This window comes from Bombina bombina, chromosome 4 (assembly GCF_027579735.1).
Source record: "Bombina bombina isolate aBomBom1 chromosome 4, aBomBom1.pri, whole genome shotgun sequence".
Taxonomy (NCBI): domain Eukaryota; kingdom Metazoa; phylum Chordata; class Amphibia; order Anura; family Bombinatoridae; genus Bombina; species Bombina bombina.
In genome coordinates, this window is record NC_069502.1 from 946486134 (window position 1) to 946499173 (window position 13040).

At 41.5% G+C, this 13040-nt stretch overlaps 1 protein-coding gene across 1 annotated transcript in view; it reads left to right on the forward strand.

Moving 5' to 3' along the window:
* The window catches only part of MRPS5 (mitochondrial ribosomal protein S5), a 404252-nt gene that overhangs the window by 221353 nt on the left and 169859 nt on the right, over positions 1 to 13040 (forward strand). The gene's annotated exons all lie outside the window — the stretch shown is intronic.

Consider the following 13040-nt stretch of genomic DNA (forward strand, 5'->3'; position numbering starts at 1 on the left):
TGTATGAGGTATTGGAGCTTGTTGTGCCTGATTCTGGAATCCAAGATTTTGGCCATGAATCAGGAGTGGAGAAGGAGGACGTCTGAGTCGAGTATACCTATTTGTGACGTAGGGTTGGAGCAAGGAGATGTGAAAGACTGGGTGAACGTGCAAGGTCTTAGGCAAGGCCAGTCTGTAGGCAACAGGAGAAAGTATTTTGAGGATTGTATAATGACCAATATACCGAGGTCCAAATTTGTGACAAGATTGACGTAAGCAGATGTGTCTGGTAGAGACCCAGACACGATCACCTGCAACAAAGGCACGAAAACTGGCTCTATGATGATCGGCAAACCTCTTATATCTGGAGGTGGTTGAGCGTAACTGAGAGCGTATCTGTTGCCAATGGGTAATGAGGTCAGTGAAGCGACGTTCTGCAGCAGGGACTCCTGTGAATTGAGCAGAAAAAGGGAAAAACACGAGGTTGATGACCACCTGCGGCCTGAAAAGGAGAACATCGTTGTGAAGAAAGCCAATGAGTGTTCTTTGCAAGTTCAGCTAGGGGTAACAACCCAGACCAATTAGTATGCTGTGAATTGACATATGCTCTAAGATAGTCTTCCAGATCCGGATTGGTTCTCTCTGTCTGCCCGTTAGTCTGAGGGTGATAACCAGAGGACAAAGAAACAGTGGTTCCAAGCAATTTTCGAAAGCTTTTTCAAAAGGTAGAAATAAATTGAGGTCCTCTGTCAGAGACGATATTTATATGTATACCATGTAATCGTACCACGTGTAACAGAAAAAGAGTGGACAATTCTTGGGCTGTAGGTAACTTCGTTAAAGGAACAAAATGAGCAAGTTTGGATAACTGATCCACCACCACCCATATGACTGTATGATGGTCAGAAGGAGGAAGGTCTACAACAAAATCCATAGCTATGTGTGTCCATGGTTGTTTAGGTATGGAGAATGGTTGAAGTAGGTCATGTGGTAGGTAACGGGGAGTCTTATTAACAGCACAAGTCTGACAAGCTTTGACATAATCCTGTGAGTCCGACATCATGGTAGGCCACCACACATGTTGGGAAAGGAGTTTAAAGGTTCTTGTCAAACCAGGATGACCTGACAGCTTGCTGTCATGAGCCCAGGATAATACAGGAGAGTGAAGGTTTGGAGGATTATAAAGGATCTCAGGAGCTGCAAGGGCTTCAGAAAGTTTTCTTGACTGGGCTTGTTGCAGTCTTTGAAGAAGAGAGGTGTTGAGCTGAGCAACCACACAGGAAGGGGGTATGATGTGTTCGATAAAAGCTTCAGAGGAGTCACTAGACTGAGTAAACTGACGGGAAAGGGCATCAGCCTTTTTATTCTTGGTCCCAGGAAGGTAAGAGACTATAAAGTTAAAACGAGAAAAGAATAGGGCCCACCTGGCCTGTCGAGGATTGAGTCGATGAGCAGTCTCTAGGTACGTCATATTCTTCCCACGTGGGATATTTCCCTATCGGACCAAACTTGGCCAGTAGTCTTCTTATCCAGGTGTCAAGTGGAAGGATAAGGAAATATCCCAGAACAAAGTGAGTGAAAGAAATGAGGTAGACAGGGTAGTCCTTTACGGCAATAAGATTAAGGCAGAGAACGGTCAGAAACAGGCAGAGTTCGACAACTTAAAGGCAATCCAGCAGTATAGCAGTTCAGGGGTAAACAAATAGAGTGGTCAGGAACAGGCAGAGGTCAGCAACAAAATATAATCCAGCAGTTTAGCAGTTTAGGGGTAAACCAGGCAGAGTAGTCAAACGGGCAGAGTTCAGCAACGATAAGGCAATCAGGCAATTCAATGGTTAAACAGGCAGAGTAGTCATACAAGCAGAGTTCAGTAATATTAAGGCAATCCAGCAATTCAAGGGTTAAACAGGCAGAGTAGTCATACAAGCAGAGTTCAGTAATATTAAGGCAATCCGGCAATTCAAGTAATAAAGCAACTAGGAGGACACACAGTAACACCTATACTTGGGCAATGAATGTAAGTTATGCAGGTTCTTACATAGGCGCCGATTCGCGCCAAGGAGTTCAAAGGATCTGGCTTGAGAGGGGAATAGACATGCGGCGATGATATCATCGCCACACGCTCAGAGGAACTACTGCGTCCCTGGCAACAGCCAGAACGGTGTGACATGAAGGTGCTGGATCTAACAATAATATATTAAACAAGCCTAAATAAATCTAAATATTAACTGTTTAGGAGCCAAAGAAGGTTGTATTGTGTAGGATAACAAAAAAGAATTGCACATTTTTAATAATTAGTCCTTTCTTTCATGTAATTAGCAAGAGTCCATGAGCTAGTGACGTATGGGATATTCATTCCTACCAGGAGGGGCAAAGTTTCCCAAACCTCAAAATGCCTATAAATACACCCCTCACCACACCCACAAATCAGTTTTACAAACTTTGCCTCCTATGGAGGTGGTGAAGTAAGTTTGTGCTAGATTCTACGTTGATATGCGCTCCGCAGCAGGTTGGAGCCCGGTTTTCCTCTCAGCGTGCAGTGAATGTCAGAGGGATGTGAGGAGAGTATTGCCTATTTGAATTCAATGATCTCCTTCTACGGGGTCTATTTCATAGGTTCTCTGTTATCGGTCGTAGAGATTCATCTCTTACTTCCCTTTTCAGATCGACGATATACTCTTATTTATATACCATTACCTCTGCTGATTTTCGTTTCAGTACTGGTTTGGCTTTCTACAACATGTAGATGAGTGTCCTGGGGTAAGTAAATCTTATTTTCTGTGACACTCTAAGCTATGGTTGGGCACTTTTTTATAAAGTTCTAAATATATGTATTCAAACATTTATTTGCCTTGACTCAGGATGTTCAACATTCCTTATTTCAGACAGTCAGTTTCATATTTGGGATAATGCATATGAATAAATCAATTTTTTTCTTACCTTAAAAATTTGACTTTTTCCCTGTGGGCTGTTAGGCTCGCGGGGGCTGAAAATGCTTCATTTTATTGCATCATTCTTGGCGCTGACTTTTTTGGCGCAAAAATGTTTTTTCTGTTTGCGTCATTTTTGACGTTCTTTTGCGCCAAAAGTGTCGGCGTTCCGGATGTGGCGTCATTTTTGTCGCCAAAAGCATTTAGGCGCCAAATAATGTGGGCGTCATTTTTGGCGCTAAAAAAATATGGGCGTCACTGTTGTCTCCACATTATTTAAGTCTCATTTTTTATTGCTTCTGGTTGCTAGAAGCTTGTTCACTGGCATTTTTTTCCCATTCCTGAAACTGTCATTTAAGGAATTTGATCAATTTTGCTTTATATGTTGTTTTTTCTATTACATATTGCAAGATGTCCCACGCTGAAACTGAGTCAGAAGATACTTCTGGAAAATCGCTGCCTGGGGCTGGAGCTACCAAAGCTAAGTGTATCTACTGTAAACTTATGGTATCTGTTCCTCCAGCTGTTGTTTGTACTGTTTTGTCATGACAAACTGTTAATGCAGATAATATTTCCTTTAGTACTGTTACATTACCTGTTGCTGTTCTGTCAACATCTAATACTCAGAGTGTTCCTGATAACATAAGAGATTTTGTTTCTAAATCCATTAAGAAGGCTATGTCTGTTATTCCTCCTTCTAGTAAACATAAAAAGTCTTTTAAAACTTCTCATTTTTCAGATGAATTTTTAAATGAACATCATCATTCTGATTCTGATAATGGTTCTTCTGGTTCAGAGGATTCTGTCTCAGAGGTTGATGCTGATAAATCTTCATATTTATTTAAAATGAAATTTATTCGTTCTTTACTTAAAGAAGTCCTAATTGCATTAGAAATTGAGGATTCTGGTCCTCTTGATACTAAATCTAAACGTTTAGATAAGGTTTTTAAATCTCCTGTAGTTATTCCAGAAGTTTTTCCTGTCCCTAGTGCTATTTCTGAAGTAATTTCCAGGGAATGGAATAATTTGGGTAATTCATTTACTCCCTCTAAACGTTTTAAGCAATTATATCCTGTGTCATCTGACAGATTAGAGTTTTGGGACAAAATCCCTAAAGTTGATGGGGCTGTCTCTACTCTTGTTAAGCGTACTACTATTCCTACGGCAGATGGTACTTCCTTAAGGATCCTTTAGATAGGAAAATTGAATTCCTTTCTAAGAAAAGCTTACTTGTGTTCAGGTAATCTTCTTAGACCTGCTATATCTTTAGCGGATGTTGCTGCAGCTTCATTTTTTGGTTAGAAGCTTTAGCGCAACAAGTAACAGATCATAATTCTCATAGCATTTTTATTCTTCAACATGCTAATAATTTGATTTGTAAAGCCATCTTTGATATCATTAGAGTTGATGTCAGGTATATGTCTCTAGCTATTTTAGCTAGAAGAGCTTTATGGCTTAAGACTTGGAATGCTGTTACGTCTTCTAAGTCTACTCTGCTTTCCCTTTCTTTCCAGGGTAATAATCGTTTTCGTTCCTTTTGTCACAACAAGGAACAAAAACCTGATCCTTCATTCTCAGGAGCGGTATCAGTTTGGAAACCATCTCCAGTCTGGAATAAATCCAAGCCTTTTAGAAAATCAAAGCCAGCTCCTAAGTCCACATGAAGGTGCGGCCCTCATTCCAGCTCAGCTGGTAGGGGGCAGATTACGTTTTTTCTAAGAAATTTGGATCAATTCCGTTCACAATCTTTGGATTCAGAACATTGTTTCAGAAGGGTACAGAATTGGCTTCAAGATAAGGCCTCCTGCAAAGAGATTTTTTCTTTCCCGTGTCCCAGTAAACCCAGCGAAGGCTCAAGCATTTCTGAAATGTGTTTCAAATCTAGAGTTGACTGGAGTAATTTTGCCAGTTCCAGTTCTGGAACAGGGACTGGTGTTTTATTCAAATCTCTTCATTGTACCAAAGAAGGAAAATTCCTTCAGACCAGTTCTGGATCTAAAAATATTGAATCGTTATGTAAGGATACCAACATTCAAAATGGTAACTGTAAGGACTATCCTGCCTTTTGTTCAACAAGGGCATTATATGTCTACTATAGATTTACAGGATGCATATCTGCATATTCCGATTCATCCAGATCACTATCAGTTTCTGAGATTCTCTTTCCTAGACAAGCATTACCAGTTTGTGGCTCTGCCGTTTGGCCTAGCTACAGCTCTAAGAATTTTTTCGAAGGTTCTCGGTGCCCTTCTGTCTGTAATCAGAGAACAGGGTATTGTGGTATTCCTTATTTGGACGATATCTTGGTACTTGCTCAGTCTTCACATTTAGCAGAATCTCATTCGAATCGACTTGTGTTGTTTCTTCAACATCATGGTTGGAGGATCAATTTACCAATCAGTTCATTGATTCCTAAGACTTAGGTAACCTTTTTAGGTTTTCAGATAGATTCAGTATCCATGACTCTATCTATGATAGACATGAGACGTCTAAAGTTGATATCAGCTTGTCGAAACCTTCAGTCACAATCTTTCCCTTCGGTAGCCTTATGCATGGAAATTCTAGGTCTTATGACTGCGGCATCGGACGCGATCCCCTTTGCTCGTTTTCACATGCGGCCTCTTCAGCTCTGTATGCTGAACCAGTGGTGCAGGGATTACACAAAGATATCTCAATTAATATCTTTAAAACCGATTGTACGACACTCTCTGACGTGGTGGACAGATCACCATCGTTTAGTTCAGGGGGCTTCTTTTGTTCTTCCGACCTGGACTGTAATTTCAATAGATGCAAGTCCTACAGGTTGGGGAGCTGTGTGGGGGTCTCTGACAGCACAAGGGGTTTGGGAATCTCAGGAGGTGAGATTACCGATCAATATTTTGGAACTCTGTGCAATTTTCAGAGCTCTTCAGTCTTGGCCTCTTCTAAAGAGAGAATCGTTCATTTGTTTTCAGACAGACAATGTCACAACTGTGGCATACATCAATCATCAAGGAGGGACTCACAGTCCTCTGGCTATGAAAGAAGTATCTCGAATTCTGGTATGGGCGGAATCCAGCTCCTGTCTAGTTTCTGCGGTTCATATCCCAGGTATAGACAATTGGGAAGCGGATTATCTCAGTCGCCACACGTTTCATCCGGGCGAATGGTCTCTTCTCCCAGAGGTATTTCTTCAGATTGTTCAAATATGGGGTCTTCCAGAAATAGATCTAATGGCTTCTCATCTAAACAAGAAACTTCCCAGGTATCTGTCCAGATCCAGGGATCCTCAAGCGGAAGCAGTGGATGCGTTGTCACTTCCTTGGAAGTATCATCCTGCCTATATCTTTCCGCCTCTAGTTCTTCTTCCAAGAGTAATCTCCAAGATTCTGAAGGAATGCTCATTTGTTCTGCTGGTGGCTCCAGCATGGCCTCTCAGGTTTTTGGTATGCGGATCCTGTCCGGATGGCCTCTTGCCAACCGTGGACTCTTCCGTTAAGACCAGACCTTCTGTCACAAGGTCCTTTTTTTCCATCAGGATCTCAAATCCTTAAATTTAAAGGTATGGAGATTGAACGCTTGATTCTTAGTCAAAGAGGTTTCTCTGACTCTGTGATTAATACTATGTTACAGGCTCGTAAATCCGTATCTAGGGAGATATATTATAGAGTCTGGAAGACTTATATTTCTTGGTGTCTTTCTCATCATTTTTCCTGGCATTCTTTTAGAATTCCGAGAATTTTACAGTTTCTTCAGGATGGTTTGGATAAAGGTTTGTCTGCAAGTTCCTTGAAAAGACAAATCTCTGCTCTTTCTGTTCTTTTTCACAGAAAGATTGTTAATCTTCCTGATATTCATTGTTTTATACAAGCTTTGGTTCATATAAAACCTGTCATTAAGTCAATTTCTCCTCCTTGGAGTTTGAATTTGGTTCTGGGGGCTCTTCAAGCTCCTCCGTTTGAACCTATGCATTCTTTGGACATTAAATTACTTTCTTGAAAAGTTTTGTTCCTTTTGGCCATCTCTTCTGCCAGAAGAGTTTCTGAATTATCTGCTCTTTCTTGTGAGTCTCCTTTTCTGATTTTTCATCAGGATAAGGCGGTGTTGCGAACTTCTTTTAAATTTTTACCTAAGGTTGTGAATTCTAACAACATTAGTAGAGAAATTGTGGTTCCTTCATTATGTCCTAATCCTAAGAATTCTAAGGAGAAATCATTGCTTTCTTTGGATGTAGTTAGAGCTTTGAAATATTATGTTGAAGCTACTAAGAATTTCCGAAAGACTTCTAGTCTATTTGTTATCTTTTCCGGTTCTAGGAAAGGTCAGAAGGCTTCTGCCATTTCTTTGGCATCTTGGTTGAAATCTTTAATTCATCATGCTTATGTCGAGTCGGGTAAAACTCTGCCTCAAAGGATTACAGCTCATTCTACTAGGTCAGTTTCTACTTCCTGGGCGTTTAGGAATGAAGCTTCGGTTGTTCAGATTTGCAAAGCAGCAACTTGGTCTTTGCATACTTTTACTAAATTCTACCATTTTGATGTGTTTTCTTCTTCTGAAGCAGTTTTTGGTAGAAAAGTACTTCAGGCAGCTGTTTCAGTTTGATTCTTCTGCTTATAATTTCAGTTTTTTTCATTAAAAGTTTTAAACTTTGTTTGGGTGTGGATTATTTTCAGCGGAATTGGCTGTCTTTATTTCTCCAACATAGGTGTGTCCGGTCCACGGCGTCATCCTTACTTGTGGGATATTCTCTTCCCCAACAGGAAATGGCAAAGAGCCCAGCAAAGCTGGTCACATGATCCCTCCTAGGCTCCGCCTTCCCCAATCATTCTCTTTGCCGTTGTACAGGCAACATCTCCACGGAGATGGCTTAGAGTTTTTTGGTGTTTAAATGTAGTTTTTATTCTTCAATCAAGAGTTTGTTATTTTAAAATAGTGCTGGTATGTACTATTTACTCTGAAACAGGAAAGAGATGAAGATTTCTGTTTGTAAGAGGAAAATGATTTTAGCAACCGTTACTAAAATCGATGGCTGTTTCCACACAGGACTGTTGAGAGGAATTAACTTCAGTTGGGGGAAACAGTGAGCAGACTTTTGCTGCTTGAGGTATGACACATTTCTAACAAGACTCGGTAATGCTGGAAGCTGTCATTTTCCCTATGGGAACCGGTAAGCCATTTTCTTTGTTTAAGTAAAAGAATAAAGGGCTTCATTAGGGCTTAAAAAACTGGTAGACATTTTTCTGGGCTAAAACGATTACTTTACTAAGTATATTTGGCAGATTATTACTTTTAATAGTTGTTAAATCTTGGGGATTGTTTTAATAAAAACGGCAGGCACTGTATTGGACACCTTTTTCACTGGGGGCCTTTTCTAGTCATAGACAGAGCCTCATTTTCGCGCCTCTAATGCGCAGTTGTTTTTGGAAAGCATGGCATGCAGATGCATGTGTGAGGAGCTAAGAACCACTGAAAAAGCTTATAGAAGGCATCATTTGGTATCGTATTCCCCTCTGGGCTTGGTTGGGTCTCAGCAAAGCAGATACCTGGGACTGTATAGGGGTTAAATGTAAAAACGGCTCCGGTTCCGTTATTTTAAGGGTTAAAGCTTTCAAATTTTGTGTGCAATACTTTTAAGGCTTTAAGTTACTGTGGTGAAATTTTGGTGAAATTTGAACAATTCCTTCATACTTTTTCACATATTCAGTAATAAAGTGTGTTCAGTTTAAAATTTAAAGGGACAGTAACGGTTTTATTGTAAAACGTTTTTTGTGCTTTGTTAACAAGTTTAAGCCTGTTTAACATGTCTGAACCATCAGATAACGATGTTCTATATGTATGAAAGCCAATGTGTCTCCCTATTTAAATATATGTGATATATTTGTGTCATAATGTCCAAACAAAGTAGGGATAATAATGCCATAGATATGATATTGCCCAAGATGATTCCTCTAATGAGGGGAGTAAGCATGGTACTGCATCATCCCCTTCTGTGTCTACACCAGTTTTGCCCACACAAGAGGCCCCTAGTACATCTAGTGCGCCAATACTTATTACCATACAACAATTAATGGCTATAATGGATAATTCTATTGCATGCATTTTTTTCCAAAATGCCTACTTATCAGAGAAAGCGTGATTGCTCTGTTTTAAACACTGAGGAGCAAGAGGACGCTGATGATATCTTTTCTGACATACCCTCACACCTATCTGAAGGGGCCAGGAGGGAGGTTTTGTCTGAGGGAGAAATTTCAGATTCAGGGAAAATTTCTCAACAAGCAGAACCTGATATTGTAACTTTTAAATTTAAATTTCAACATCTCCACGCACTACTTAAGGAGGTATTATCTACTCTGGATGATTGTGACAATTTGGTCATTCCAGAGAAATTAGGTAAGATGGACAAGTTCCTAGAGGTTCCGGTGCCCCCCGATGTTTTTCCTATACCCAAGCGGGTGGCGGACATAGTAAATAAGGAGTGGGAAAGGCCCGGCATACCCTTTGTCCTCCCCCTATATTTAAGAAATTAGTTTCCTATAGTCGACCCCAGAAAGGACTTATAGCATACAGTCCCCAAGGTCGAGGGGGCGGTTTCTACTCTAAACAAACGCACTTCTATTCCTATAGAAGATAGTTGTGCTTTCAAGATCCTATGGATTAAAGGTTAGAGGGTTTGCTTAAAAAGATGTTTGTTCAGCAAGGTTACCTTCTACAACCAATTTCATGCATTGTTCCTGTCACTACAGCTGCGTGTTTCTGGTTCGAAGAACTAGAAAAGTCGCTTAATAAAGAATCTTCGTACGAGGAGGTTTTGGACAGAGTTCAAGCTCTTAAATTGGCTAACTCTTTTTTATTTTAGATGCCGCTTTGCAATTAGCTAGATTAGCGGCGAATAATTCAGGGTTTGCTATCGTGGCGCGCAGAGCGCTTTTGCTTAACATCCCTTTCAAGGGTAAAACACTGTTTGGCCCTGACTTGAAAGAGATTATTTCAGACATCACTGGGGGAAAGGGCCACGCCCTCCCACAGGATAGGTCTTTTTAAGGCTAAAAATAAGCCAAATTTTCGTCCCTTTCGCAGAAACGGACCAGCCTCAAATTCTACACCCTCTAAGCAAGAGGGTAATACTTCTCAAACCAAGCCAGCCTGGAGGCCGATGCAAGGCTGGAAAAAGGGTAAGCAGGCCAAGTCACCTGCCACTGTTACCAAAACAGCATGAAGTGTTGGCCCCCGATCAGGGAAGGATCTGGTGGGGGGCAGACTTTCTCTCTTTGCTCAGGTTGGGGCAAGAGATGTTCAGGATCCTTGGGCGCTAGAAATAGTTTCTCAAGGTTATCTCCTGGAATTCAGGGAACTACTCCCAAGGGGAAGGTTCCACGGGTCTCAATTATCTTCGAACAGGCATTCTTACACTGTGTAGAAGACCTGTTAAGCATGGGAGTGATTCATCCTGTTCCATTAGGAGAACAAGGGATGGGTTTTTACTCCAACCTGTTCATAATTCCCAAATAAGAGGGAACATTCAGACCTATTTTAGATCTCAAGATTCTAAACAAGTTTCTAAGGGTTTCATCATTCAAAATGGAAACCATTCGAACGATCCTTTCTACCATCCAGGAAGGTCAATTCATGACCACGGTGGACTTAAAGGATGCGTACCTACGTATTCCTATCCACAAGGAACATTTTCGGTTCCTAAGGTTCGCCTTTCTGGACAAGCATTACCTGTGGCACTTCCATTCGGATTAGCCACTGCTCCAAGGATTTTCACAAGGGTACTAGGGTCCCTTCTAGCGGTGCTAAGACCAAGGGACATTGCAGTAGTACCTTACTTGGACGACATCCTGATTCAGGTGTCGTCTCTGTCAAAAGCAAGGGCTCATACGGACATTGTCCTAGCCTTTCTCAGATCTCACAGGTGGAAAGTGAACATAGAAAAAAGTTCTCTGTCCCCGTCAACAAGAGTTCCCTTCTTGGGAACAATAATAGTTTCCTTAGAAATGAAGGTTTTTCTGACAGAGGCCAGAAAATCAAAACTTCTAAGCTCTTGTCAGGTACTTCATTCTGTTCTTATTCCTTCCATAGCGCAGTCCATGGAAGTAATAGGGTTGATGGTTGCGGCAATGGACATAGTTCCTTTTGCACGAATTCATCTAAGACCATTGCACCTGGGCATGCTCAGACAGTGGAATGGGGATTATACAGTCTTGTCTCCGACGATACAAGTAGATCAAATAACCAGAGATTCACTCCGTTGGTGGCTGACCCTGGACAACCTGTCACAGGGAATGAGCTTCCGCAGACCAGAATAGGTCATTGTCACGACCGACGCCAGTCTGGTGGGCTGGGGCGCGGTCTGGGAACCCCTGAAAACTCAGGGTCTATGGTTTCGGGAAGACTCTCTTCTCCCGATAAACATAATGGAACTGAGAGCGATATTCAATGCTCTCAAGGCTTGGCCTAGACTAGCAAGGGCCAAATTCATAAGGTTTCAATCAGTCATCATGACGACTGTTACATATATCAACCATCAGGGGGTAACAAGGAGTTCCCTGGCGATGGAGGAGCATCCGGGGGAGTGGGAACTCCATCTGGAAATCTTTGCCCAAATAACTCAATTATGGGGCATTCCAGACTTGGTTCTGATGGCCTCTCGTCAGAACTTCATGGTCCCTTGTTACGGGTCCAAATCCAGGGATCCCAAGGCGACTCTATTAGATACAATAGTAGCACCTTGGATCTTCAACCTAGCTTATGTATTCCCACCGTTTCCTCTCATTCCCAGGCTGGTAGCCAGGATCAATCTGGAGAGGGCTTCGGTGACCTTGATAGTTCCTGTGTGGCCACGCAGGACTTGGTATGCAGACCTGGTGAATGTGTCATCGGCTCCACCATGGAAGCTACCTTTGAGACAGGACCTTCTTATTCAGGGTCCATTTGAACATCCGAATCTGGTTTTCCTCCAACTGACTGCTTGGAGTTTGAACGCTTGATTTTATCAAAGCGTGGGTTTTCAGATTCTGTAGTAGATACTCTTATTCAGGCTAGAAAGCCTGTAACTAGAAAAATTTACCATAATATATGGAAAAAATATATCTGTTGGTGTGAATCTAAAGGATTCCCATGGAACAAGATAAAAATTCCTAAGTTTCTTTCCTTTCTACAAGAAGGTTTGGAGAAAGGATTTTCTGCGAGTTCTCTGAAGGGACAGATCTCTGCTTATCTGTTTTACTTCACAAAAGGCTGGCAGCTGTGCCAGACGTTTAAGCGTTTGTTCAGGCTCTGGTTAGAATCAAGCCTGTTTACAGACCTTTGACTCTTCCCTGGAGTCTTAATCTAGTTCTTTCAGTTCTTCAAGGGGTTCCGTTTGAACCCTTACATTCCATAGATATTAAGTTATTATCTTGGAAAGTTTTGTTTTAGGTTGCAATTTCTTCTGCTAGAAGAGTTTCTGAGTTATCTGCTCTGCAGTGTTCTCCGCCCTATCTGGTCCATGCAGATAAGGTGGTTTTTACGTACTGAGCCTGGTTTTCTTCCGAAGGTTGTTTCCAACAAAAATATTAACCAGGAGATAGTTGTACCTTCTTTGTGTCCGAATCCAGTTTCATAGAAGGAACGTTTGTTTCACAATTTGGACGTTGTCCGTGCTCTAAAATTCTATTTAGATGCTACAAAGGATTTCAGACAAACATCTTCCTTGTTTGTTGTTTATTCTGGTAAAAGGAGAGGTCAAAAAGCAACTTCTACCTCTCTATCTTTTTGGCTTAAAAGCATCATCAGATTGGCTTATGAGACTGCCGGACGGCATCCTCCTGAAAGAATCACAGCTCATTCCACTAGGGCCGTGGCTTCCACATGGGCCTTTAAGAACGAGGCTTCTGTTGATCAGATATGTAAGGCAGCGACTTGGTCTTCACTGCACACTTTTACCAAATTTTACAAATTTGATACTTTTGCTTCTTCTGAGGCTATTTTTGGGAGAAAGGTTTTGCAAACCGTGGTGCCTTCCATCTAGGTGACCTGATTTGCTCCCTCCCATCATCCGTGTCCTAAAGCTTTGGTATTGGTTCCCACAAGTAAGGATGACGCCGTGGACCGGACACACCTATGTTGGAGAAAACAGAATTTATGTTTACCTGATAAATTACTTTCTCC